This window comes from Rhipicephalus microplus, chromosome 5 (genome assembly GCF_043290135.1).
Source record: "Rhipicephalus microplus isolate Deutch F79 chromosome 5, USDA_Rmic, whole genome shotgun sequence".
Taxonomy (NCBI): Eukaryota; Metazoa; Arthropoda; class Arachnida; order Ixodida; family Ixodidae; genus Rhipicephalus; species Rhipicephalus microplus.
The window spans coordinates 35,410,511-35,434,808 of NC_134704.1; the positions used below are offsets into that span (position 1 = coordinate 35,410,511).

Consider the following 24,298-nt stretch of genomic DNA (forward strand, 5'->3'; position numbering starts at 1 on the left):
TCATGCAGCGTGCGTACGCGGAGCGCGAGCCAGGCCGAGGAGATGGCGATAGCCTTGGCGGCGCGCTCCCCGGGCGTGCGGACAATACTCAGTGACAGCAAGACGGCCATCCGTAGCTTCTCGCGCGGAGCCGTGTGCGGGGCGGCTGCTAGGGCGTTGGCAAGCGACGAGTCCAAGTCGAGGCTGACGCTAAAATGGTTCCCGGCTCACATGGGTAGGGACCTGATACCAGGATCTCCGAACCGCAACGAGGAGGCGGATGCCGCGGCCCGTGGTCTCGCCACGTGCCGGACCGCGGCCGCGCCCGCCTCCGAAGACGCGACGGCGACCGAAGAAGAAGGCGAGGAGCAGCTGCTCGATTACGGCGACATCCTCGCGTGGTACAGCAAGCGTTGCGACTCCAGAGCCACTCTGGAGCATATGTTATGGGAATGTAGAGGGATTAGTACTCATAACAAGTATGCAGCCTCTGCTGACAGCCTTCGCGCGCGCTGGGAAGCCGCAATGCTCAGTTTCGTCCTCGAAGACCAAATGTGGGCCGTCCAGCGGGCCGAGGAAGCCGCCAGGATTCAAGGACTCCTCGCCGTAACCTAGGCGGGGCCAATCGCCCACCCGGCCCACCGCATCTGCTCGCCGGACTCTGAATAAAGTTCTTTCCTCCTCCTCCTCGGGATAGTAGCAGCTACTCTCGTCTCCCTTTTTTTCTTTTTTATAGACAAGTTAGGTTCAGTCCACCGCATTCTCTTCTCTATTCCGCCTTTCGATGTACTGATTTTTTTTTTGTTAAATTGTGAAACTTTCGCACTGCCCTCCAAAATGTGAAGTCCCACGAGGACGATTCGATCGCTGGAAATAGGGATTATTGTTAATATTTCCACATGCTTCCAAAGAGCAGCTACCTGTTGGAGTACAAATGGAGACACGTTTTTGAAAGGCGTCTTCTTATCACTTTTATTTTTCTCTAAAGCATGACCCGAGGCATAATAATAAAAAGCGTCTTACTCGTAAGAACGTGGGCATCGTAGTGGCGATGACGTTAATGGTGATAGGTATCGTTCGTACCCCCACGACCGAGATAGAGGAGCGGCACGTGCACGTGATGCTCTTCTAGTCCGGCCGTGGTAGCCCTCGCGAACAATTCATCCTGCCCACGCGCCTTCCAAAAAAAGCGAAATCGTTCGTGTCGCTACTGAGCTCACAGGAAATATGGCCTCTGGAGATAAAGACGTACTGTATCTACTCAAATGTAGCAGTAGTTTGTTTGATTGATTGATTGATTGATTGATTGATTGATTGATTGTTCGTTTGTTTGTTCGTTTTCAGATTTTTGCTATCCAAAGTCGATATTTCGTCACACTTTAACACCGAGATAAAATTTTCCTTTCCTGGACGCAATGAAATGCCACCCTTCGCGTTACCGTTGTGGTCGCGTTACAACCAAATAAATACAACGTATTCGTTTTTTTTTACTTCATACGTAGTAATATTTCGCATTTCCGCGTGAGTGAGAAACTGACGCCTTTTACTTCAAACGCTAAACGGCGTCTGCGTCTGGCGAGTGTGCGTCTCATTCTGCTTGTTCGGTCCGCTCGTCTCTGAAAGTTGCGATACACTTTGCTATGAAATGACTGTTTAATTACATGAAGCAAGTGCCACGCAACGCTGATGCAGCTTAGTCGTCGCTTTCCACAGCTGTAGAGAGAGAGAGAATAAACTTTATTGAAGAATTAAAATTACGTGACTAATCCCAGGTGGAGCCCTCTTGTAGAGCCCCACTGGCCACAGCGGCTCGCCGGGCCTGGTCTAGGGTCACCAGTTGGCTCCCCAGTGCCAGCTCGGAAAGCCGTGCCTCCCAAGACCACGTTGTGAGTGTTTGTAGTGAGCGCACCAACCTAGATACTGCATTGGCTGGCCGCTCGGTACATTGGTAGGTTATGTGTGTAAGTGTGGCTGTGTGGTTACTACACCATGGGCATGCCCCTGTTGTGTATATATGTGGAAAAATTGCGTGTAGTTTTGATATGTGGGGGTATGTGTTCGTTTGGAGGCGGCGCCAATCCCGGGCTTGTTGGCTGCTTAAGTTCGGATGTGGAGGGGCGTACGTGCGCCTTGTAAGGCGTTGGTTTTCCAATATCTGCCTGCTTGTTACACTTTGCTCTTCATGATGCCCTGTGAGGTGTCCTGAGGAGAGTCCTGCGTCTCGGCCAGTAAGTCCGCGAGCTACGCAGTTTGCCTCCTCGTTTCCCCCCAGGCCGTCATGCCCTGGGCACCAAGTGACGCCATGTGCCTCCATCAACATGGACCCCAAAATATCAGTGACGCACCTTGGAAGTGTGCCTCTAAGGTATAAGCGACATGCAGCTTGTGAGTCTGTCAAAATATACGCTGAGCGCCCCCTTCTTTCGGCTTCTCTGATTGCCAAGGCTATGGCTGCTGCCTCTGCGGTGGCACTTGATCTGGTGCGTAGGGACGCGCAGGCCACGACTTTGCTTTGGTTAGTCACTGCCAATGCATATGCTTGTTTTCTGGAGCCTTGTGGTGGCGCGGGATAAAGACTGACGTCGGTAAAGTAAGCGTCTGGATCGCTACTTCTCTGCAGGAGTTTTCGTGCTCGCGCTTGACGGCGCTTTTTGTTGTAGACCGGGTGCATGTTTTTTGGAACTGGTTCCACGATTATTTGATCACGTATTTGCTTGGGTGCAATGACTGTCTCATCGCCACAATATTGAGGGGTGAGAGGGTATCCCAGCCTCTGTAGCAGTGTTCTTCCCTGGAGCGAAGTGGTGAGTCGTTCTCGCTGTGCGATTAGCGTGGCGGCGGCCAATTCTTCATACGTATTATGCATGCCGAGTCCCATGAGTTTTTCTGTGCTTGTGCTGTTCGGAAGTCGCAATGCTGCTTTGTACGCAATTCTGATGAGTCTGTCAATCTGCTCTATTTCGGGCTTGCGTGTTGATTGAAAGGGAAGAGCGAACGTGACTCGGCTGAGAACGAAGGCCTGTACAAGGCGTACCGTGTCGGCCTCTGTCATCCCATCATTACTTCGCGCAATTCTAGCTATAAGGGATGCAATACTCTTTACGGTGTGTTTGAGTTTGCCTATTGCAGTCTTTACGCTGTTGTTTTCTTGCACGTGCATGCCTAATATTTGAGCTACTGGGGTCCTGTTGATGATCTGTCCGGCAATTTCTAGCTGCAGCGCTGGTGCACGGTTGGACCGAGTGCGTGGGGGTCTTATTTGCAAATATTCCGATTTGCTAGGTGCGCACGACATGCCTGCAGCAGTGAGGTAGCCTTGAATCATGTCTATAGCGGTTTGCAGTACATCTTGTCGTTCTCCATAGGAGCCCTTTGTTGCCCATAGCGTAATATCGTCCGCGTAAAAGGCACAGCCCAGGTTTGGTACAGTTTCCAGCTGGAGGACTAGTTTCCGGAGGCCGATATTGAATAAAAATGGAGACAAGATGGAGCCCTGAGGTGTGCCTTTCAGTGGGAGGTCGTATGGTGATGATTTGGTACCAGCTATGCCAATCTGCGCCTTGCGATTTCCAAGAAAATCAGAGGCATAGTTGAATATGCGTTGTCCGCATCCAATGGCTGCAAGACCGTCTAGTATGGTAGAGTGCGCAATATTATCAAATGCTTTTTCGATGTCGAGTGCAACGAGTAGATTGTTGAGACTACCTGGCGCTGGGTTAAGCACTTCCTCTTTGAGCAGTAAGAAGATATCCTGGGTAGACACTCCTCGCCTAAATCCGTACATAGATGTTGGTAGAAGCCCCCGTTCTTCTGTGTATTGCTCAAGGCGAGTGAGTATAACTTTTTCGAAGAGCTTGCCAATGCATGACGTTAAAGAAATTGGTCGTAGCTGATCAAGGCTTCGCCGTTTGCCTGGTTTAGGTATGAGTACAACCTGTGCCAGTGTCCATTCTGCAGGTATCTTTCCACTCGGTGTCCAGACTTCCTGATTAAAGTGGTCTGTGATGGCTTGTAATGCTTCATCGCTGAGGTTCCGTACCATGGTATTTGTAATGCCATCCAATCCGGGCGCTGTATTTCTTTTGAAGCTTTGAGCCGCTGCATAAACCTCAGCAAAGGTTATGGGGGCGTCGAGCTCAGTGTTGGGTTCTCCATTGTATTCTTGACTGGGTGTTGGGCTAACGTTTCGCTTGCGTTCTCCTGTGTAGCGTTGTTTCAGCTCTTCTATTAACTGATCCGGATCACCTTGAAATTCCCCAGCTAGCCGTTGAAGGGTAGCGTTTGTTTCGGTTCTTGTTGCAGAGGGATCCAAAAGACTCCGTAGGATGTTCCACGTCTTTTTCGTGCTTAATGTGCCTTTTAAGGAATCGCAGAAGGTGCGCCAGTTGTTGTTGTAAAGTTCCTTTGAGTATGCGTTTACTTCCTCCGTGATTTTCGCTATACGGAGTCTGAGTTTCTTATTTAGCTTTTGTCGGCGCCACCGTTTCGTGAGGCCTCGACGAGCTTCCCAAAGATGTGTCAAGTGGGTGTCAATGGCAGGTGCGTCGGTAGTTGTTTGATATATCTTGGTGTTCTTGTCATAGAGACCCTTAATGTACGGTGTCCATTGGGCTATAGTTGTTGGCTTGGGCCCGTCTATTTCCTGTTGCTCTCTATATTTAGTCCAGTTAGTCAGTCTGGCTTTTCCGAGCGGGCGTCGCAGTCGAGCTGTTTCATATGTTATTTGCACAATATTGTGATCGCTGCCCAGATAGTCGTCCAGCACACTCCAGCGCATGGTCGCGGCATTGTTGGTTACGGTAAGGTCGGGAGTGGTGTCCCTGTTGACACTGTTTCCTATACGAGTCGGTATGCCCGGTGTCGTGAGGAGTGTGTAGTCGTAGCGCTGTATCGCTTCTAAAAGTCGCGTACCTTTGGGTCTGTCTGCGCTATAACCCCATGTGGTGTGCCAAGCGTTGAAGTCCCCAGTGATGATCAAGCGGTCGCGTGGTTGAAGCTTGTTGTTCAAATAGTGGAAGATATTGCTGAATTCTGCTTTTCTGTCTTGTGGGGGACTGTATATGTTACATATAACCTGCCTCGGGCGTCCTTTCTTCGCTGGCCAGAGCGTTACGATAAGGTGTTGCGTCTCTTCGTTCGGTGCCGTTATGCATGTAGCTGCCAATTCTTTCCGGACGAGTGTCGCAATCTTGGGTGTATTTGGATCCATGTACAGTTTGTAGCCAGAAACTGTTTTAGGCCTAGTTCCCACCTCTTGCAAGCAGATTACGTCAGGAGGAACCAGCGCCGCCTTTATGTATAGAGTGAATGTAGCGTGCTTGTTGTGCAGGGAACGACAGTTCCAGGACCATATAGTGAGATTCTCGTTTGCTATGCGTCGGTTAATTGCCATGATGCGAGGAGGTGGGTGTGCTTTCAGCGTCCGAGGTAAGCATGCTTTTGGCGTCGGACTCCTGGGACCGCGTTTGGCTCTGCTTACGTCGACGCTTCGTTTCTTTGTCGAGGCTTTCATGAACGTATCGCTTCAGGTCTTGAAATTCGACAAAGAACTGTTTCATTTGGGCTTCTGTTTGCTGCAGTATGTGCTGTTGCATTAGCTGCAGTTGTTGTTGTAAAGTGGGGTTTGTCGCTGTTTGTTCTGTTCCTATATTGGCTACAGGATCTCGTGGTGGTGTCGATTGCGGTTGGATGTGCCCATTGTCCCGTAGCTTTTCGCTTGGGTGGCTAGTTAGATTTTGAGAGGCCTGGACTGTAGCTTTCGGGGTGGCTCCCATTAATTGGGCCAGCTGTTTTTCGAGCCACATTATTTTGTTCTCGTATTTGTCAAGGCGTTGCTTAAGCTGTTTGTTTTCAGCGATTACTGCTTGATAGTGTACGTTTTGTGTGATGGGGGGAGTACATGCAGACTTGGGAGCCACGGCTTCCGCCCAGCTTACCGGAAGTGATGATGCCTGTTGGGTGCATCCTTGATCCCCGCCGTTGCCTTTGGCTCCCCCTCCTGGAGGACCGCGGTGGAGGTTCTGCTGAGTCGGTGCTGGCGCGCTCTTCTTGGATGGCGGGTGCGGCTTTCTGCCCGGGGACCGTGAACGCGACCGGGAACTGTGCTTGTCATCTGCTGACTTGTAGGCGTTTTCTTCCTCTTCAGAGGAGAACCAGCGGAGATTCTTGGTCCTCGGTGGGTCGTTGCTAGTGCCCTGTTGAAGCTTATCACTGTGGCCTGCTTGTACTTGCGGCTGTTTAGGCTTCGGCGGCTTAAGTCTTTTTTTGCAAGTTGGATCTCCTGTGGGGTGAGCCTCCCCGCACGAGGCGCAACTAATAGAACACGGATGTCCATCCGTTGGATTAGTCAGTCCGCACAGCCGGCAAATGGGGCGATCCGGATGCGGGCAAACGTCCGCGCGGTGTCCTTTTTCTCGGCAGACCTTGCAGACTTGAATCGTAGGTCGGAAGGGGTAGCAGCGGAGTTCACCCCCGTAATAGTAGACGGTACGAGGTAGCGTTGGACCGAAAATGTAATGGCGGCGCTTTTCGTTGTGCCTATCATTCTGGCAGTGATGATCTCCACACCGTGCGTTCTGACACGTAGGTGCGCCATGAGAGTTTCGGTTGAGGTGTTCATCGGTACGCCGTGAATCACCCCTCTCAGAGTATCGTCTCCATTTGCGGCGTCGGAGTATGCACGGACAGCGTGAGCCCTGCCGTTAAGCACAAGGGCGCGTATCAGACGCACTTTGTCCGCCACTTCCTCATATTTGGTCGACAGAATCGCTATGTTTGACCCTGGGTTGATTCTAAGGATGAAATGGTCATCTCTGATGCCAGCTTGGCATGCCTCGATGATTGCTTGCGCAAGCGTAGGAGTCAGAATGTTTCTCAGCGGGAGGCCCTGGTTTGGACGAATGACGATCTTGTAATCGTCCTTCGGCAACGGCGGTAGCTTTGGCAATTTCTTGAATGTTGGCGTGCCTGTCTTAACTCGGTCCTGGAGCCCTGCGCTGCCGCGTCTCCGCTCCAGTGCCTCTTGCTTGCGTTTTTTGGTGGATTTCGCTGCCTGCCAGCTAGCGTCCTCGTCTGCATGCGATTGAGCGCCGATAGCGTCTCGGCTCACCGTATCGTGGTCGCCCTGGAGTTGATCCATTTGGTCGTCTGCTGTACCATCCTGGTCTAGGAGGTGGTATTGTTGGTCGGTCGCCGCGTTGAGAGCCATAGCTGGATGAAGCTCCGACGCGGGCGTCCCCAGCGTCGGTGCAGCTGCCGGCGGCTCCCCAGGTCAGCGTTTGGTGAGCGTCCTAGGGGTGACGAGCTTTCTGAAGTCCTTTGGCACCTCCAAGTGGCAAGAAATCCTCTTGAGTGGTGCCCAGGCGTTCCTCGGAACTTCTTGAAGCTGATAGTAACGTTTTCGAGTGGTTGCAGACGGAAAAACACCACTCTCCACAGCTGTAAGAAGCATGCTCCAAACCCGCCTATACTTCATATATAGATTACCTCGTGCGTGTTCAGTACATCTACTCCAGTAATTTTCCCACGTTTCCCTTCATTGCCAAGAAAAAAAAATGGTCCGCGACTATTTCTCTATAACCCTTGAGCACCCTTGTGCTACTATAGTTGTTTTATTTCACCACAGCAAGGCGAAGGCGGTAGTTTGGTAATCCGGTTTTCAAGACGCTGTCGTGAAGACGCTGAAAGAACGGATTATCCTACATAGCTGCAAAGAAATGCAAGCGTGAATTTAATCCTACTATCATGCACTGCAGTATATACAGTCTTAACCCCTTTCAATACACCGATTAAATACGCGCGGAACAGCGTCGTCTGACGAGGAAGTCTAATTTATGGGCGTTTCCTACCACTGCTGACCCAACATTAAGCTTTTTTATGTGTTCCACGCCCTCGTCACGAACTCTCCGAAGAGGACAGACCGAAGATGTGATGCAGTAGAAGAAGCAATCTTACTCAAGAGGGTAATATATCGTTCTTTACGCTGACCTCAATCTTTGCGCGATAACTGAAAAGAGCAACTGTAAAGTTTTCGACTTGAAAGAAAGTGTCATGGTCGGGACACTCAGCTCTAAAGCACTCCTCCTCTCCCGATGACAGGGAGACCCGCCCCCGAGGCCATCTTTCAGCGATTTTCGCGAAAGCCACTTCATAAGCTGTCGTTGACCGAAATAGACGCGCAAAAATGAAAAGTATGAAGTGCAACGGTCATTGTGGAGATAGCTCTCGAGAAGTAGCGAGAAAGAATCCGGACGTCCGTCTACTTGAAACCGGAAGATGGACCATCCGCGAAGTGACTGCGGAAACTGGCCCCCTGCGGCCGGGAGATACGTTTGTCCTTGTTGTTGACGTTTACACCAGCGACCGGTGTACGCTTCATGGCGGTTGTGCGGCGAAATGACGAGAAAAAGGGTAAAAAAGAAGTTCATTGAACTGAAACTGAGCAGCATGCGCTTAATTCAATTAAGAGGAATAACACAAATGTTCAGGGGAGGATGGTGCCTTGAAAGAATGAGGAACCATCAAATACTGTCTCTTCAGAGGAAGAGAAATAATAAACATATCTATTTGTACAATGAAACAGCAGGTTAGTTGCTGTTCAACTAAGCATGCATACCTCCTTGGCATACTTTGACGGTGTGCTTCGATGGTACCGTCGCAATAACAGAAATAACGACAAGTCAGCGTATTCCAAACGTGGCGCTCAAAGTGTTCGCGCGCAAACATTTCAGATTGAGCATCATGTTGTACTGAACCTCCAGTCTAAAAGGGTTGCAGTCTCTTTTATGAACAGTGTCGCCGAACAATATTCAAGGTGGCTCACGGATTCACGCAGAAACCATATATATCGTCACTTTCCAAACAAGCTTCAAGCCCCATTAGCGGAGGTTGAGCGACAAGAGTGGCGGGAGGCTGTCCTGTGCAGCTGGCATTCGGAAGACCAACTCCAGATCTAATGCTGGCCCATATGGGCCGCCTAAGCACTTTCAGAAACAGAGCGGACTGAGGCCCCATCGCCACCCTCTTCCCAGACCCCATCCCCAGCTCGCCTGACCGATTTCATGGCATCGGTAAAGTTATTTTCTTATGTTCTTTCGCCGAACTTGATTGATTGATATGTGGGGTTTAACGTCCCAAAACCACCATATTATTATGAGAGACGCCGTAGTGGAGGGCTCCGGAAATTTCGACCACCTGGGGTTCTTTAACGTGCACTCAAATCTCAGCACACGGGCCTACAACATTTCCGCCTCCATCAGAAATACAGCCGCAGCAGCCAGAATTCCATCCCGCGACCTGCGGGTCAGCAGCCGAGTACCTTAGCCACTAAACCACTGCGGCGGGGCTCTTTCGCCGAACTTGACAATAATTGTTTGGAAGTTACGTCCCGAAATTGTCGATACGGCAGACGCCGTAGTAGAGGACTCCAAAAAATTTCGACCATCTGGGGTTCTCTAACGCGTACTCGGTAAATGTAAGCACACAGGCATCCATACTTTTATACCCAAATGCGGCCGCTGTGGCGGGGATTCAATTCCGCGACCTTCGTATCAGCGACAGAGCACCACAACCAGCGTGGTGGGCGATAATTCCAGGTGGGGGGGGGGGGGATTTTTACTTATTAAATGCGTACCCAATTATACAGTCGATGATTGCGTACAAAAAAAGCGCGAGACTTGAGACACGTATACATGCAATATGTGTGTCAGCATTACATGAACAATAAACATATGTTACATGCGCACACGCACGAACAAAACCACGCAAACACCCACACGCTTACATTCAGAAGAATAACGGGAAGGTGGAAGGTAGGAAGGACTTGTCTTCAAGTGTGCAGGCCAAGCAGAAAGCCAAGAACGAGTCGAAATCTCTTTGACACAGAAAAAAAAATGGTAAACACGAAGTGAGGATTTGTCTACGACTGTCGACAACGACCACGGATAAGATCGTGCAGGAATGTGACAGCGTCCGGCGTATGGCAGGACAGTCAGAAAAACAGAAAACAAGGCAAACAAGATTGATCGGGAGCATCTTGCACAAGCACGAACGACACGTTGGGAGCGTCAGTTGTATACAAACGGAGCCAAAATCAGACGCATTCTATGTTTCCGCGTTCATTTTCTTACGAGGGGCGGGAGCCGATAAAAGAAGAACGACTTCGACCGCGCTTGTCAGAAACAGACCAGCTCGGGCAACGGTGTGTGTATATATATATATATATATATATATATATATATATATATATATATATATATATATATATATATATATATATATATATATATATATATATATATATATATATATATATATATATGTTCACAGCGATGACACGTGAACGGATCGGCGTCGCGACGCTTCACAAGCGTCAGCACACACGACGTTGAAAGTGGTTGCGCGGATGCTTTCGCGGGCTTCTTTTTTCCAGTAAGTACACCGTCAGCCCCGTGTCGAAAGGAAGACGAGAAGTAAAAACATTGTGTATTGAACAACGCTCGATCGGGGAATCGAATCGACTATATGAACGGATGCCACGTTTTTCGGAAACCACACGCCGCGACGGGAGTCGTCCAATACAAATTCGGAGGAAGGAATAAAGAAAATGCTCGCTTGAAAAAGAGACACTCGCGACGTTTACTAAATCGATCAAAAAAAAAAAGAAGCAGTCGATGCTGACGCTAACCATATCCCAGCGCTGACAGCGTGGCTCCAGTAAGTGCTTCAAAAAAAAAAAAGGCTGTGGTTTTCGTAACACAATGTACCCATTTAACTTTCAGCATACAGCTGTCACTCATTCACTCTTTTTTGTATACTTTATTATTTGCTTTGGACAAGTGAGCATAACACCATTTCTACGTTGCCTGTCAACTTTATTGGCTTCCGAAGCAAACAAAAAAAAACATTTTTAAGATAGATAGATAGATAGATAGATAGATAGATAGATAGATAGATAGATAGATAGATAGATAGATAGATAGATAGATAGATAGATAGATAGATAGATAGATAGATAGATAGATAGATAGATAGATAGATAGATAGATAGATAGATAGATAGATAGATAGATAGATAGATAGATAGATAGATAGATAGATAGATAGATAGATAGATAGATAGATAGATAGATAGATAGATAGATAGATAGATAGATAGATAGATAGATAGATAGATAGATAGATAGATAGATAGATAGATAGATAGATAGATAGATAGATAGATAGATAGATAGATAGATAGATAGATAGATAGCCTCCTTCTTCCTCTCGGCAATCTTCCAACGGACCTCTACGTAGTTTTTTGAGGGGGACTACCATGCATCGTGGGTGCTTTACAAAACACTCTCGTTGATTTAACTGGTCTCAATTAAGCGACATGAAGTAATACACAAACCTAGCAATGAAAACTCCGATTGGAGGTAAAATTTCGTAACCACATTTACACGTGTGCGCACCGGTCGTGCGCGCATCTGTGCTTTTCGTTATCTTATACGCCAGACACTCGCGGAGGTTTACTTGCACAGATGGGTACACGCGAGGGCAACGAATGAGCCGAGGGTATGTGTGTTTGCCTAGCTTCTGACAGCGTAATTAAGTCCAAATATTGGGTAGAATGAAGCTACCACGTCGAGCTCGTCGTAGACGTGTCATCTCGAGCAAACCTTGCGTCTAAAAGTCAACGCTCCCTACGAAGTTCTCAAACAACGGCGATCAAGAAGGCGTGTGGCATATGCGGCTAATGAAGCAAGGCGATGTCAGCTCGTGTGGCCGATAAATCTCATACTCTAAGCTCTCAAGATCACGTATGAAACAGCATATTTTAGTTTTTTTTTCTTCAAAGAAAGTTTTCTTAGTAAGGTTGCTCACATGAATAGAAGCGTATAACTTCCTCCTCACGTGCTAACTACAGTAGACAGCTCACTTTGACTGAACTGTATTGTCTGTCAGTGTTTAATGGGCTATGCGCACACCTTGGAACTTGAGGACGCACTCTATACACGCAAAATGGCAGCAATATTTATTTAATTGATCAGAATTTGTTCAACCAATGCTAATGACCTGTAGATGAAAAAAATGCAGCGCCCTTTTCCATAGCGGTAAAGGAAATGGGGGCAAACGAAGCTTGGCACGTGCGTACCTGACCTACTACTTTTTATTTCTTTCTATTGCGAGCCCTTTCACACCCCGGTGGAGGCTCGCCTACGCAGTTAGGCGTGGCGTGGGGGCACGCCTGCGCGGCCTCATGTTCCGGCGCCGGCACCGAAACGTGAGGTCATGAGCTCGTATTCAAGCAATGAAGAAATGTGGCAACAAGAAATTACAAGATAGCCTCGATAAAACGTCAGACTGCAGTGTGAGAAACGCGTCTGATCTTCGACAATCGCGTGATCGAGAGAGCGTTAATTATTACGGCGTGCATGCAGAAACGCACTTGACCGGTCAATTTTGATGAATATGTGGAGTTTAACGTCCCAAAACCACCATATGATTATGAGAGACGCCGTAGTGGAGGGCTCTGGAAATTTTGACCACCTGGGGTTCTTTAACGTGCACCCAAATCTGAGCACACGGGCCTACAACATTTCCGCCTCCATCGGAAATGCAGCCGTTGCAGCCGGGATTCGACTGGTCAATCTTCGAGGACCGCATTTCTGTGTGCCAGCAGGCTCTGGGCTTCTCACGTGTGACAACGCCGCCACCGAAATCTCCGAGTTTCAAAAGCTTCGTTCGAATAATAATCTCTCCCAATGTCTAGATCATAGTTTAACAACGCCAAACAAGATATGGTGATGCACCGTAGTAATTTGTCGCTAGTGTATACGAATCTCACCTTTCCTGCATTGTTCTTGTCGGCCGCGCAGTGACGCAGCAGTTGCGGTGCTCGGCATTTGATCGCGGCCACGGCCTATACGCATTCCTATGGAGGCGGAGTGCCACAAGTTGACGTCACCTACTCGTTGTAGGTGACGTTAAAGAACGCCATATGGCTAAAATTTCCTGAGCCGTCCATTATACAACGTGCCTCATAATCATATATGATAGTTTCGGCGCGTAAAACACCACAAGTTAATATTACAGCGCCGTGATGGCTGCAGCAGCACTGTCCAACTCCGACATAACGGAGCAACTCAAAGTGAACTTGAGCGAAGACGGCAGCTATTATTCAGCCTTTAGTTCCACTTGTCACGCAGTGTATTTACGTACGGACCTACTGGAAGGCCGAGGAACGCCAGTAGAGCGAAGAACGTCAGCAGGCCGAAAATACAAACAAGCGCAAGCTCGCGTCGCGCGTGTGCACCAACGCTGTGGCTTGCCGTTTCTTGCTGCTTCGTCGTCGTTCGCACAGTTCCCTACATTGGCCCCCGGTGAATAGCGTAGCCAACCTGGCGACTTAAGGCGTAGTCACTATAGCGGGGTCGTAATACGGCTTCAGGCGACTCACATGCACAATTTCTCGGCCACGACGGCGTAAGTCATGAGGCTGTGTCAAAGGCTCAATCTCATAATTGACTGGTGACGTGCGGGCGAGAATGCGGTAGGGCCCGTGGTATCGTGCCAGTAATTTCGACGAAAGGCCAGGAGTGCTCGGTGGAATCCAGAGCCAAACGAGAGCACCAGTCGTGAAAGTAGAGAGATGTCGGTCGGTGTCATGCCGTAGCTTCTGGTGGCCTTGGTCCTCGGTTGTCAGTGAACGGGCCAATCGTCTGCAATCTTCTGCGTACCTGGCAACATCAGAAATTGCAGTGTATTCAGAGGAGTCGGGCGTGTATGGGAGGATAGTGTCCAGCGTGCACGATGGTTCGCATCCGTACAACAGAAAGAAAGGGGAGAATCCTGTTGTCGCGTGTGTAGCGGTGTTATACGCATACGTGACGAATGGAAGATGTAACAAAGCTCTCCTGATTCACTGCGCCGAATGTGAAAAAGAGGATGCGAAGCCACGCACCTCCTAGCAGAAGCGTATATAGAGGTGAACATATACACCGTGCCATTTTTTGTGGTGGTTTTGTTTTTCAGAGACGTGCGTATAAGGGGGCCAGATTTGTAAAACTTGGGGAAGACCATACAGAACCTTTCTGTACTGTAAGTACTGTCCATTTCGCGCACACGACAGAGTGTATTACTGTATACGTGCTCTACGTAGCAATTTTGTGAAGAGGCTATGCGCTGGGGAAAAGAAATCTCGGGTTTTTTCTCGAGGCTCCAGCCTTGCATACAATATTCACGTCACGACACTTTGCATGGACGCAGGTATAGTCTAACACAGGGAGAGCCAACCGAGGAACCGGCCCCGACACTTACCGTGATTGAACTCTTTCACGTCGCGAGAGAAGAGAGCCAATCCTGTTAATGCTTCACCGGAGCCACCGATCTCTCTTTCTATACACCGAGCTTCGTAGGATGCTGCTGAATTCTATGACTTGAAGCCGACAACGTTATCAGCGCGAAGGTGTACACAGTATAGAACCTGTAAACTATATGGGAGATGAGAATTGCACGACGTGGCTCCATGTTTCACTGTTCTACAGCGCGAGACACTGAAGCAACGAGTGAGCGAAAGGTACTCGTACACGACTGCCGACAAGATTTCGTATGCGACCGGCCCATACATGGAACTGCGAACGTGAGCTACCTGGCGAGGCAAAACGGCAACGTCCACCGACGTCACGCGTCGCTCAACTCAAAGCTGCTAGACCATACTGTGAAGCAGCTCTCCCGCTTCTCGCTATTCGCTATAGTGTATTATCTGACATTCCACTGGACCCATGCTTTGGGAAGGCCCCGTAAAACGTGAACGACTATTGCGTTGTATCGCGCACGAAAGGTCAGGATGGCGAGCTCTATCCCATCACTTTATCATTCTAACCTTACGTTCATTCTATCAAACATGTACCGTCAATGTTCAAAGCGCAGTGCTACAGTGAAGCACGCTTTTGGTAGTAATGGCGGCCCAGGACCACTGATGTTGCGTGCAATAAATTATTTACTTCCCATCGACTTGTAAACTCGGGAAAGTCTTACACGGAGTCCATTTAAACAGGCTGCACCGCGTGACAACATCATGATGTCACTGACAGCAAAACTTTGTGACGTCATTATGACGTCACAAATTCTGGCGTGACGACTTTTTGCGTAACGTCACACGATGCCATTGTGGCGCCCTCCTTCGGGTGGCGATCAAAATAGAGCGTGCCGCCTCGAGTGAAGGAAATGAAGACAACGCTTGGCACGGCTCGGGTTTAACGTCGGCTGAGAAGAGGAGAAATAAGATGGCTCTAGCTTTCGAGTAAATACATAGGAACTTAGTTTTTTTTTAACAATACTTGAGCGCATCATTAGGATTAGGGAATATTTAAACAGGCTCAGCTGCCGTATACAGTGTAAAAACACAAACGCCAAAGCTGTACATGCTGAACCCCAAAGTGACTAATGACGTTTCTCTTACGACAGAAAAAGTTGCATTATTATCACGTGCAGGTCACGCAGTGTTTCATATATATATATAACGCCGTCGCGCTCTAGTTCACCACTGAAATTTTAATGAGATCCGCAGCGCGTGCTAGTGCGAGGCAAGGCCGAAGGGAAACTACGAAAAGCTAGCCAACGAACAAAAAAAAAATGCCCAGAAACCATTCATAATAGCCGTTTGTGTGTGCGAACAAATTTATTAAATGTATACGTGCATGAAAAGGTGCATTTATTGCAGTATAACAACATTGCGTCAGTGCATTCTTCTTTTATTCGGAAATTGGAGAACAAAAGTCATGTGGTCCCTCGTGTATCCTCTACGCGAAGGTGATAGCTATCTTTTTCTTCTTGGTATCAGTCCATTATATTAAAAGAATGAGTCATTTCAAAACTATCTATAGCCAAACATTTTTAGATTATAAACAACTTCATTTGTATAACAAGTTACCACTTGTTTCATGGCCGATCACCTCCCTCCCCCTCCCTCGTAGTGGGTTGCACCAGGTTAATAAGGGTCAACCAACCAACGAACTCCACTTCCCCGAAATGCTTTACGAGTCTGACGTGGTCTTGCTCTGCCTGCAGAGTCGGAGACATCGCAGGTTTCCGCACTTCCCGGGGTTTCGCAGCACTGCCTCCGTTGTCACCCTGTTTCTTCGTGGGGCGCTGGCTGACGCTGTCATGTTTCAATGCACCTTATGAACTTGACGATGGGATGACCGCCACCGTAGCTCAGTGGTCATCGGACGCATCATTGTATGATGATTTTTCGCATATCTTTGTGTTGACTACGACGGCGGTCAGATTTTGAGTTTGATGAGGAATCTAAGGCTTCGGTGACTACAGGTTTGAAGTCCAGAGAGTGGTTCCCTTGTCGCATTCGCTTTCATGCATGCAGCGGCTCATTTCTTGCCTAATTATTTATTCGCCCCCTTATTTCGTTAGAAGGCACGTGGACAGCGTGACTACTGAGCCTGGGACCGGTCAGGGCTACGCGCTTTCCGATTCCACCCTATTGTCTCCGATCGAAAATTTTGAAGCCTACTACAGCAGATGAGATCAGTTTCAGACCACCTTCTCAAGCGTCCTCTCTTTATACAGAAGCCTGTGCTAACACTCTTCAAAGATGTTGCCGTCTGCTGTTTGACGAACAACAGATAGCATGCCATTGGTTATTTAACGACATGAAAGAAGAGCGGCGTTTGGATGAGACGCGCTTCCTGCCACCAAGGTCCGTCAAGTGCCTGATCGGATCGCATCGTGTGCCGCGCTCACAGCGGGAGGGCGCCACGGGTTTTATCATCTGCGCTAACCCTCATTAGCGTGCGCGGGGTTCTCCTTCAGAGAAAAACGGGGGGGGGGGGGACGCAAATTCGTCCCAGTACCCCCTATGCCAATTATGTCAATGCGTGGGCATGACTTTGCACCCTCCGCTGAGTCGCAGCACCCCTCCCCCTAATATGTCAATGTATGAGGCTAGCTCCCCCCCCCCCACCTCTGTGCGCACGCCTATGCTGACGTAACTTCCGTGCTTGCCATCCCTGTCTTTGTAGCCCCCAGCGCGTTCTTCGGGACAAGAAGAAAGAAAGCGCTTAAAACGAGCAAGGAATCCCAGTAACGCATCTCGTCAATAACGAGATGCGTTACTATTCGAGAAGTTTCGTTACTGTTCGAGGTATACGTATTCGAGAAATTTTTGTGGCAATTGATTTACGAAGCAACGAACGACGAACTTCGATACTGAGGTCATTCGATGGTTGATTGAAAAAGAGGTTTTAAACCGACCGACTTCGAGAACTGCAGAATGATTCGTTCAGCTTTCCTGGTCGAAAGGCTGCGATGCCAGGATCCCAAGACCATTTCTTCAGTAACAGGCCGATCATCGCAGGCGTGAGCGATCATGAGCGAAATGGCCATAAGAAAGCCGCGCGCTTTAATACTTTGATAGCATACATGGCTGAGAAGCATTACACGAGCTGCCAAGCTGCAGTTTGGCCACAATGCATCAAATCCCAGAGCAAGCGAGTTCGCAATAACGATGATGGATGGATTGTGGCTATACCCTTTGTAGAGGGTACGCAGCTCTCAAGGGCCTCAATCAAAACAAAAGTGGGAAAAAAACACGAACATGAAATGCAAACTATGATGAAGAGAGAACGAAAAAAGGCAGAAATGCACAAGCGCACACGTGCGGACTATTACGTTTACCCATGATTTACAACGGCTGAATCCCGTAGACATTGGCGCCACGTAGCGTTTGGAAAGAGAACCGCCACGGGGAGGTTAAGCAGTCGACACCGAGGATTGTGACGCGTTCACGTGAAGAGGGAACCCGGCTGCGCAAGCGCGCAGGAAATTTCGATTCTGGCTCTCATTGGTTCGGCGGCCCCGCTCCGAAGCGATCGCGAAAGCCATTCATATGTGCTACGCCGCACGCGCACTTGCGAAGTGCCCCGCTCCCCCGAGCCATCGACAATTTACACACTCCGAGTGCGCGCCCGAGAAACGGTCGAGGCTGAAATACGGAGCTCAAACTGGACTCGACCCGCCTTCTTTTGTCTTATCTTGCCTCTACCGTTGTGCCTTCTTTTTTTTTCCTTACTCTTCTTCCCCTGGCTCACAAGTCTTTCCTGGCGATTCATTAATCACGTTGGGTGTCCGGCTTGGTCACTAAAAAGGATGAATTCCCTCCTTTTCCTTCACTTACGTTTTATTTTCCATGAAAACTAAAAAATAAAAGTCTCCGCGATGCATTGAAGAAAGGTGATCAGTTTCCCGCGACTTCACTCCTTGACATTTCCGTTTTATAATGCGTTTGAAAAAAAAAAAAAAGATGAATTGGGCAAGCTGAAATTCGAAGCGCCGAGATTGTCACGTACCCCCGGAGCGACAGCCCGTGAGAAAACCTGAAGAAAATTAACATGACAAACAACGTAATAAAAAAACAGTGAGATTTGTGTATTAAAGAATAAAAGCGGAGATGGAAACCACGGAAGGAGCTATGAATAAAATTTGGCCAGTGACGTGTTAAGAGTTGCGTGCATTGAGGAGTGCCGCAGCAGCCACCGTGTCCATCACTCAAAAAAAAAAAAAAAGATGCGTGGTGAATCACACTGGTATGGCGTATAAAACGTGATTGTGGGCAGCTAAATACTTGTATAAACTGCTAGTATTTCAGTCAAAAAAAAAAGAAAAAAGAAAACGACGCCATACATAATTTCGAGTGGCGGACTCTCGACCACATCTGCAACTTTTACCCTCTCCCATTTTTTGTGTTTGTTGCCAGCTTTATTCAAGAAAAACATCGGTGCATGCAGGCGCCGCCGTGGCTAGTATCAAGGCGATTTGCATAAAACTACGATCACAAGTGAGTACCCGTTCAAGGATAGATGAGTGATGGCCTTTCTGAACTTCGCGTAATCAACCAAACGTTCGACCGTTTTCGAAGTTCGCAGAAGAGGCTGGTGCTGGACTTGTTGGTGTATATCTTGGAAAATCAACGAATCCAGCCTTGAGAGGTGCGTGCACAAGAAGAGAAATTTCGGCGAGTTTAAGAAGTGAGAGCCCAAGACACTGGGCCCCCCAAGTTGCGTTGCGTAGGTTGCTCTTGCGTTCGAAGGATGAGCAGTTAGGGTTTGAGAACTGGGCCAAACGCAGGATATGTTTAACCATGTGAGACGCGGGCCATGCCACATCATGGTATACGCGTTGCGTCTGCGTCGTCTCACTCGCGACCACGGAGAAAGAAACATTTAGGAAGTGCAACTCCGTTCCTTGAGGCGACCGGATGTGTCACAATGCCGGAGCCCCGAGGGCCAGATCATGCTGGCGGTGTCTTGCGGCAGAAAAGAGAACTGCCGCCGTTTAGGCATGGCCTCCGAGATTGTGGACGCGTGGCGGGTTTCTTTTTAAATCCAAACACAACAACACACAACCTTTTAAATATTTCTTCCTCCGTGCTCGCGCCCCAAGACGCCTTGGGGACCCACGCTATTTTTCAATTTTTTAAAACTTGACCCAAGGCCCAAAAATAAAATAAAAAATTGCTTGGATATTGGGCTCTTGCGTTCGTGTTGATCCAAGGCCCTTGGGTCAACACTGGGTCAAATCTTAGGTCAACATTGGGTCAACTTGGGTCAACATTAGGTCAACATTGGGTCAACATTGGGTCAAATCTTAGGCTACGCAGGAGCCTAAGGTTGGCTTGGGTTCTGCGCATGCACCCTGGCGTGTCTGAGACGTCTTGGTTCCCCAAGCTTCTTGGGGCCCCAATTCTCAAGCTCTTCTTTGACGAACACGCTCGCTGGGTGTAACAGCAGTTCGATGAAATTACAGCTATAGACACGAAAAGCACCAGCCTCTTGGTTTTCCTTTCGGCGCGTATAAGCCAAAATGCCTATATGTGCCTTGAAAAAAAAACATGCAGATAAAAACGCAGAGCGTGGTACCTTCTAATTACGGTTCTCTAAAAACGTCACCTCATTTGCGATCACGATAAAGAAGTTCAGCCACAAAATTGACATCTTTCGAGTTCACGAAATATTACTGCACCTGTGCAAGTGCGCGCCCTCCACCTCACAAAATACAGCATTCGAAGATCGTGTTCAAACTTGCGACATGCATTTGCAACAGCACTGGTGCATGAACACAAACACAGTATCCGCATAAATGCAACTATAAGCAGCACGAAAACGCTACAGAGATTAACGAGCACAGGAGCTAGTCCAAAGTTAGATCACACCTACAGCTCGACTAGCTGCTGGATGACTGATAAGGCAGTTCCCGCTGCGCTGCGTAGATACGTCAGTAAGGTAAAAAAAAAAGCGTGCAATGGTGTACACATGACACATTTGTTTTAACTATCACGCTGTCTACAATAATATACCACCACTTCGAAGGCCTGCCGTTAAACCGGCGATGCAAACACAAGCTATTAGAAATGTGTGATTAAAACGTACGCAAAATTCTCCTTACAATGAGGTGAACCAATGACTCGTCCAGGCGTGCAAGAGCAGCGCTTTCGTTATCTGCACTATGAAGAGAGAGCGAGAGAGACAAAAGAAAAGGCTGAATCAAAGGGGCATCTTTTTGTCCCACATTATCTGGCTTGCTTGCAATTCTGGGTAACTCGGCACTCGCCAGTCTTTTATCAGCAATGCCACGTCACTTTCCCAATGCGCATGTCGTTCGCGACCTGGAAGTGCCGTGAACGAAGCGATAATGCAAGTAAATGTGCGCAAAGTGGGTGATTATTTCAGTGGGACAAAAAGACACTCTCTCTACTCAATTTTCGTTTTCTTTTTTTTTTTTGAAGGGAATACGCTGACTGCGAACTAGCCTAGGAAACGACGCGATTACTGGTTGTACGTAACATGTGAATTGACAGAACGCGACCTTTACACATTTTACAATACCCGCGGACTTACGGCGCGCGTGCAATATGTCTTCCTCGAAAGGTCACGCTGTGAGGTAGCAAGAAAAGTGGGCAATGGTGTGGCGGCGCCCGGCTATTCTTCACCCAGAACTAACTAAAGAGCTTATCTCACGAATGACGAGGTATAATGCATGCGTGAACTACGAACACCGTGCAGGACTTATCTCGTGCGAGAGTTAGTTGACATAACGTGGCCGAGCAGCAGCCAGTGGTAGTAATGACACTACTCCATAAGCGTGAGCGGGTTTCCTTGTAAGGGGCGAGGTGAAGGTTTGGCGCAGCGCCTCCGTGCCATTATGTCAATGGTATGGGGTAGGTCTACCTGTCATTATTTGGCAATCACTCTCAAATTATGACAGGTAGATTGCCACTATCCCTCAAGAGGAACGTATATAACAGCTGTATCTTACCGGTGCTTAGCTACGGAGCAGAAACCTTGAGACATACAAAGAGGGTTCAGCTTAAATTGAGGACGATGCAGCGAGCAATGGAAAGAAAAATGGTAGGTGTAACCTTAAGAGACAAGAAGAAAGCAGAGTGGATTAGGGAACAAACGGGGGTTAAGGATATCATATAGTTGAAATCAAGAAGAAGAAATGGACTTGGGCCGGGCATGTAGGGCATAGACAGGATAACCGCTGGTCATAAAGGGTAACTAACTGGATTCCCAGAGAAGGCAAGCGGGTTAGGGGGAGACAGAAGGTTATAAGTTGGCAGATGCTATCAAGAAGTTTGCGGATATAAATTGGCAGCAGCAAGTACAAGACCGGGTTAACTGGCGGAACATGGTAGAGGTCTTCGTCCTGCAGTGGACGTAGTCAGGCTGATGATGATGATTATCATGATGATGATGATGATGGGGTAGGTAGACTTTGCCCCCCCCCCTCTTAGGTGACCGGGGGAGTTCTCCCCTCTCCCGCCCCATTCACCGTGCACACGCTTTGCATAGCACTGCGGTTCTCGCTTTCATGCGAAGTTCAGCAGAAGGAAAGAGGGTATACGGTAGTGCTTCTATGCCCTAATATTCATTGACACATATATATATACATCTTACATCTCTCCCTTCTCTCACTGAGAGATACGTACGCATCCCGTACAAGCTGTCCTCTCACCCCCACCCCTAACTCCTGTGAAGGGACCCACGCACAGGTTGAACTAAATAATTGCTGAAAAGGCTTTATGCATGGCTTTTAGCTTTTATTCGCAATAGTTAGTTGTAAAAAAAGCACATAAATGTGCTAGTACATCTATACAGTCACTCTAAACAGCCGGTTACCTGAAATTCGCTTTCGTTGCGAGACGTAACCTCACCTGCGTTACGCTGCGTTGAAGCCCAGAGCTTTGAAAGGCCGTGAACCAGGCGAGCATGAAGAGCAACGTTGGGTCCCTGACGACCTTCTTTTGGTTCTATCTCTTGCTCGTTAGCGACACCAGTAGTTACCATGACTCGTATAGCTTGAGGTCACGTCCCTCCGCATGTCCTCGTTCACGAGTCCAAGGCCCCACAACAAGTCAACATGTCGCGAAACACTCATATGTCGCGCACAGTCTCAATATGTCCCACTCTGTTTCTCGAGTATCTGGCTTTTCCCGCCAAGGTGACCCGCCGCCAGTCCTGTTCGCTATTTCGGGCCCTCAACGTACGGACAACAACAGGACGGTCCCACCGTCTCGGTGTCTGCTGTTGCTATAGGCGATGGTTATCTTCGTCGGTTATCGGTGAATTCTGAGTCACAGACAGAGAAACGCTCTGTCACGGTCGACGGCGAGCCGTTCAACCCGCGGATTCGCAGCCGGCCAGCGCGACATAACTGCGTCGAAGTTCCTTCTGCTGAAAGCAGTCACATGCATGCTTCGACTTTTTCGCCGTTTTCCTTGCCTAAGCGTCTCGCACTGGTGAAAGAGTAGAATAAATTTGTGTGACGCATTCGTACTGTACCGCGAATAAATATGCGAGTTGATGTGCGGCTTCCACAAGCAACGGCCAAATGTCTGAAAATTGTGGTCCGCAGAATCCGATCATCGTGGTGTAAAGAACGGGCCTTCCTAGATAGCCACTGCAGATATATCAACCGCGATATCATGGCGCGGCCAGGCCAGGAATTTGTTTCTATTAAAGGGAGGTAGGGGGGGGGAGGCACTTGTTGAGGGCTTTGAAGGGCACTAAACTATACCCCCTCCCCCTCCTGACTACGGGCCTGGTCGTTGAGCATTATTCTAACAGCCTAACAAAAATAGCGCATACGTACAAATGTGTATATGTACTACAGCGCTGCCATTTTTGTATACGACGTCTTTGCAGATGCAAGGACCCTTTAGTTATACTAGAGACGAATCGCCATCCCAGACAGACATTAGTTACAAAAACGCTTGAGAAACAGCGTCCAAGTCACTAACCAAGCCAGTTACATGAAACAGTTATGCACATGCATGGGCGTGCGCACGAGGAAGGCAGGTGGGGGGAGGCGCCCCCCCCCCAGCCCCCTAGTTACACAAAAAAGGGAGGCGCAAAGTCTGCCCCATACATTGACTTATTGTTAGCGAGGATGGACGCTGTGTCGAACCTTCACCCCCCCTCTCTCCCCGGAAACCCTGCACATGCCTATGTGCACATGATTGTCGGCAGAACTTTGTCTTATGGAGTGCTGCAAACCCGTGGTGTATCACAGATGGGGGAGGGGGAGAACACCGGTGTAGCTTGGGTGTATGCAAGTGCCGGTGTAAATGAGAGCAACTTATCCTCCCCCCCTCCCTCCAGCTTTCCACGACGTGTTTACACTCATGTTGAAGTTCATCACCGTAAAAAAACCTGAGGTGTTCGAAGAGTTAAATCTCGGGATCGAATTAAAATATATGTGAAAAAACAAAATCTGAGTAGCATTCAAAATGAGCTGTATGCACTGACGTACGCGTAGGCATTATAGGATGCTCGGCTGCTGACCCGAAGGTCGTAAGTTCGATCCCTGCCGCGATCCGGCTGCGGCGGTCGCATTTTCTTCGGAGGCGAAAGGCTGAAGTTCTGTTTTCTGTACGATATGTCAGAGTACGCTAGTAGTTGAAATTTCCGGAGGCCTTCGCTGCGGCGTGCCTCATGTTGATATCGTGGTTTTGGGACGTAGAACCACAGGTTATTATTATTATTATTATTATTATTATTATTATTACGTCGGCACTAAATTGCATTGCTTATATCTGTACAATATCCTCGTTGTTTATATTTATAGTAGTCATGATGACAAATCGGCTCCATGAGAAAGCATTCACGCATGTTTCTTTCTATTGTAAGCAAGCAGCTCGTCTTTAATCTTTCCACTCGAGAACACCTTTATAATTTTTGACGAAATTATGTCGACCCAATAAGGTCTACAGTTCGTCAGTCTATAATCTGCTTACGAGCACGCAGCTGATAGTATATAG

General features: G+C 48.4%; 1 protein-coding gene across 1 annotated transcript in view; it reads right to left on the minus strand.

Moving 5' to 3' along the window:
- Positions 1-22,556, minus strand: part of LOC142817725 (uncharacterized) — a 461,268-nt gene extending 438,712 nt beyond the window's left edge. Inside the window, exon 1 of the mRNA XM_075895197.1 lies at positions 22,193-22,556. The gene's annotated coding sequence lies outside the window, so the exon portion shown is untranslated. The remainder of the gene's footprint in view (positions 1-22,192) is intronic.
- Between the last annotated feature and the right edge of the window lie 1,742 nt (positions 22,557-24,298).